The sequence below is a fragment of the Ailuropoda melanoleuca genome, chromosome 1, assembly GCF_002007445.2.
Source record: "Ailuropoda melanoleuca isolate Jingjing chromosome 1, ASM200744v2, whole genome shotgun sequence".
Taxonomy (NCBI): Eukaryota; Metazoa; Chordata; class Mammalia; order Carnivora; family Ursidae; genus Ailuropoda; species Ailuropoda melanoleuca.
Window position 1 is genome coordinate 81,824,312 of NC_048218.1, and position 5,278 is coordinate 81,829,589.

Sequence of the window (5,278 nt, forward strand, 5' to 3'; positions counted from 1 at the left end):
GCTAACAGCCAACATCAACCACCAGATAGGTGAGGGAATGAGCCTTCAGCCATGATTCCTGCACCCTGTCATCAAGTCACCCCCATTCCTGGATTCATCCACTTCTGGCTGCAAATACAGCCTTCGCTGCTCACAGTATATTGGGAAAGAGATTGGGAAGAGGCTAGAGACCAGGGGAAGGACAGTCCAAACTTTTTCTTACTCCTTCCTCATCTGAGTCCTGTGCTACTGAGGGAAGGGTCAGCAGAAGCCCACATGGGTCCCCCTCCTCTTCCTGTGTCCACCCATTTACTTATGCCTTTTCTTCTACACGAGCTACCTTTCCTCTCCTTAAAGACTCTGTTCAGCCCTTTTACAAAGATGGCGCCGAAGCCTAAGAAGGAAGCCTCTGGCCCTCCCAAAGCCGAAGCCAAAGCAAAGGGCTTTGAAGGCCAAGAAAGCGGTGCTGAAAGGCGTCCACAGCCACAAAAAAAAAGAAGATTCGCACGTCACCTACATTCCGACGACCCAAGACTCTGCGTCTCCGAAGGCAGCCCAAATATCCTCGAAAGAGTGCCCCCAGGAGAAACAAGCTTGATCACTATGCCATCATCAAATTCCCCCTGACTACTGAGTCAGCCATGAAGAAAATAGAAGACAACAACACACTTGTGTTCATTGTGGATGTCAAGGCCAACAAGCACCAGGTCAAACAGGCTGTGAAGAAGCTCTATGATATTGACGTGGCCAAGGTCAACACCTTGATCAGGCCTGATGGAGAAAAGAAGGCGTATGTTTGACTGGCTCCCGACTATGATGCTTTGGATGTTGCCAACAAAATTGGGATCATCTAAACTGAGTCCAGCTGGCTAAATCTAAATATAAATTTTTTCACCATAAAAAAAAATTAAAAAAATAAAGACTCTGTTCAAAAGTCCTTCCCTTCCAAAGAGATTCCCTGAGCCCTTCACCTGGAATTTCAGCCATATGTACCAGTTAAGATTACATCAGCTACCGCTTGCAGACAAGGCCCAAGGATCAGCCATGTTTGACACACTGCAAAGTCAATGGGGTTACTACTCTGGGTTATGTGGATATTATTTTTACAAATGCTATTGTAGCCACAGTAGCTTTATTTGCTTTTATTGGTGTCTATTGAGGAAACAGTCAACTTAAACCTCAACGACTTTTTTCCCTAAAACGGACCTCTACCTAAGACTTGTGTCCAAATTCGGAAATTTCCCTCCGAGCTTCCTGACAGCAGGGACACATCGTCGATCTCTTTAGTATATACCGAAGGGCCATGATAGCTGCCTCATACTGCAGGTGCTCCGGAGAGCTTTATCTTGGGAGGTTTTCCCCCATCCAATACTCCAACTGATAAAGTCATTTTGAATCTTGAATCAATCATGGTTATCTTAATTGTTTATATTTTATATTCTGCAAATTTCCCAAGCACACCTGCTATGATTTCATATAAATCATTTATATTTCTTTTAACCCCCAAATAGAATAAGGTCAGAAATAGAAACTCTGGTACAATATTTTTTTTTATTTCAGTATCTTTTAACACACCTAACAATACCATTGTTTGGCTCAATTTTACTCCTATCCATCAAAATCATATTATGGTAGGCATGTTTATAAATATGGAATTGTTCTTAAGTTAATTTATTTACTTATTCATTGACTCATTCACTCGTAAACATTTGTTAGACATTTATATATGCCAGGCACTGTACTAAGCACTAGAAGCAGAGAAGTAAACAGAACTATTTAAGAAACGCTAGACAAAAGGATTAGGCCAAGGAGTGCAGCTTTATTTCTGTTAGTGGAAAAATCAGAAACAACATAAATGCCACCAATATAGAAAGAGTTAAATAAGTTATAATACAGCCACAGCATGCTGTGCAGTGGTAAAGAAAAAATGAAATACATCTATAATTCAAGGATAGAAGATTCTCCAAGACATTATACAGTTAAGAAAAAAGTTGCCAATAGATATGACACAAAACTACATAAATAATTTTTTTTTGCTTAAAAATTATGTTTCTAGGGGTGCCTGGGTGGCTCAGTCAGTTAAGCATCTGCCTTCAGCTCAGGTCATGATCCCAGATCCCTGGGATTGAGCCCCAAGTCTGGCTCCCAGTTCACTGGGGAACCTGCTTCTTCCTCTGTCTCTGGCCCTCCCCTCCATTTGTTTTCTCTCTGAAATAAATAAATAAAATCTTTTTTAAAAAATTATATATTTCTAGCCAGAAAAAAGAATGAAATCTTGCCATTTGCAGTGAGATGGATGGAGCCAGAGAATATTATGCTAAGTGAAATAAGTCAGTCAGAAAAAGATAAATACCATATGATTTCACTTATATGTGAAATTTAAGAAACAAAACAAACAAGCAAAGGAAAAAAGAAAGAGAGTGAGAGAAAAGCCAAGAAACAGACTCTCAACTGTAGAGAACAAACTGGTGGTTACCAGAGGGAATTTGGGTGGGGGGATGGGTTGAATAGATGGTGGGGATTAAGGAGGGCACTTTTGATAAGCACCGGGGATGTATGGAATTGCTGAATCCCTATATCGTACACCTGAAACTAACATAACACTGCATGTTTAGTGAAATTAAAATCCCCCTACAAAGCCGTAGCCTTTAGGCCTGAGTATGTTGGAACTTGGCACCCAGGCTCATTTCCCACATTACGGTAAACAGATACATTGGCAGGTAATGGGTTTGAGGTTTTATAAGTCCAGGTGAAACTGACTTTATCACAGAAAGGAAATGTTTTAGTCAAATATTTTTTGCTGATGAACCTTTTGAGGATGCTAGAAAAATTCTAGCACAAATGTTTGAGGTCGTGCTAGTCCATTTTAGCGTGTAGAGATGTACAAAGATGTCAGATTAGGGATCACTTGGCTTAGGGACACCAAGGAGTCCTGCATTCATGGCTCTGTGGCTAAAACATGGCTGCTCATTCATGAGCTCTGAAGCCCAACTGTCCATTCACCTCCTGCAAGTCCACGCGGTGAACAGCTGCCAAAGCTCACGAGCAAACCCGGAACAGCTCTACACCTGGTTTGAAATTTATGGTCCGGGAACCTGTACCAATATCTGTATTGTTTGGATATTTTAAGGAGAATTCTTGGGGCACCTGGGTGTCTCAGTCTGTTAAGCATCTGACTCTTAATTTCGGCACAGGTCACGATCTCAGGGTCATGAAATCAAGCCCTGTGTCGGGCTCCACCCTGGGCGTGGAGCCTGCTTAAGATTCTCTCTCTCTCCCCCTCTTTCTCTCCCTCTGCCCCTCCCTCCACCTCACTCTAGGTCTTTCCCTCTCTGAAAAAATAAAATAAAGAAAATTCTTTCACATATTACTGGTGTCGTTTTAAATGAATTTTTACAATTAATAAGTTTTTTTAAATAATTGCAATACGGTATAAGTGCTAAAATGGAGATGTGAACAAGATACTATGTGACCCAAAGGAAAGCAAAATAATCTATTCTGTAAAGTTTCCCATCCACCGGATGCACCTTTTTTCCCCCAGAAATAAAACACTGTATCTCCAGTGTTCATAACATAGATACCCAGAGACTTAGACTAAAAAATGACTTTGGCAATCTATGACAGCTTTGGCATGCTGGTTAATTTGCAGAAGTTAAAACAAAAATTAGGAAGCACTCAGGTTGATTAGTTATTCCCTCAAGAGGGCATCGCGAGCCTCATCCAACAGGTAAGGAAACAGGAAAAGGAAAAATGAGTGTCTTGCCCAGAATACCTCAACAGTCAGTGGTGGGAGCAGATTTCAAATCCAAAGGACCCACTGGGGATTGACCCTGTGTTCAAATCAGAGTCAGTCAAACCATCACAATAGATGATGGTTTAGAAGCATCTCCCATTTTCAGGAAACACAAGGAAATATGGCTTACCCCACCCATTAGATTTCTTTACGGGGCAATAGAGCTCATGTCTCTAAGTCAACAGGGCGTTTTGGTCTTTCATCCATAGCAAAGCCACAGATAGAGGCAGGTTTCCAGGAACATTCCGAGCCCAATTCTCCAAGCTCACTCTTCTGCTGCACATCAAACATAAACTCAGCCACCACACAGTGTGAACCACTCTGCCGTAGAGAGTCCCTTCATGGAACAATATGGCTGTCCTTACCTCAAGCTAGAAGATCCAGTGATTGAATGAATCTTTTAGCATCTCTCCGATGATAAAGAAGAAAGTCCATTTCATCCCCCACTTAGCTTCACAAGTAGAAATTACCCAGAAATGTCTGTGCATGTGACATTTAAATTCCTGGATAAATCTGAAGCTCCTGTCACCCTCATTTATTCCCAACAGGTGAGTCAAGAGTGCATGCTGACAAGATGGAACGCTGAGTAACTCTGCTTTTTTTTTCTTCCCAATTTAACTGAGACCTGTAATGTTATTTGATGCAGTTTTCTGTGTTTAATTAATTTAACATTCCAGATTTTTAATTTGCATTTAATTTAACATTTCAGGTTTTTAATTTACCAGATATTGTTTATCAAATATTCATTTCAGAGACTTTCACCGTATATACAGTGCACACCCCTCTTTAATTAGTGTGTGGTAAATTAATTCCTCTATCCTTGCTCTTTCATCAGATATTGGATTAAGGAAGTTCACTGTTTCAACACAGCACATAAACTCCTTTATTAAACGAAGATGGTAAATTTCCCCATGTATGTGCGTTGCTAGTCTGCTTTCATGCTTAACCTGATAAAAACCGCTGTGGTTAAAACCAGAAATCTGTTATTATTTAAAACCTGCTGCTTGGTTTGACAATGGAAGTGTTACATTTTGTATTCTCTCCAATCACTGGATCCAGTTTTGCTCTTATCTTACTGGAGCTGTAACTCTACTGCCCCTCTACTCCATCCAGAGCCTTCTTCCCCTGTCTCCCTTCATCCATGTTATCACCCTCTCCCTCCCTGAGGTACTTGTTAAAATGAGATTACACTTGTCAACGCTCTCCGTTAACTTTTCTCAGTGACTCGAACTATCCCAAGTTACAAACTTAAGTTTCTCATCCCTAAGTTTGATGCCTTACTTCCCTCTTATTCCTCCCTATCTCCAGGCGAATAATAGCCCGTCCCCAAAATGATGCTATATTCAAATTTTGCTGGTAGGGACCATTGCGGAAGAAGGGATCTTCTCTCTTCTAGGACACTGTAAGCTATTTGAGAACACAAATTCTTCAATTCTGCACCCTAAAAACCGTACCCTAGTGTACTGCTTTGCACAAATGGGCAAACAGTACATGTTCATTGGCTAT

At 41.0% G+C, this 5,278-nt stretch overlaps 1 pseudogene; it reads left to right on the plus strand.

The window, feature by feature from the left end:
• The first annotated feature begins 360 nt into the window (after positions 1–360).
• Positions 361–870, plus strand: LOC117803462 (annotated as a pseudogene).
• Positions 871–5,278: the final 4,408 nt, after the last annotated feature.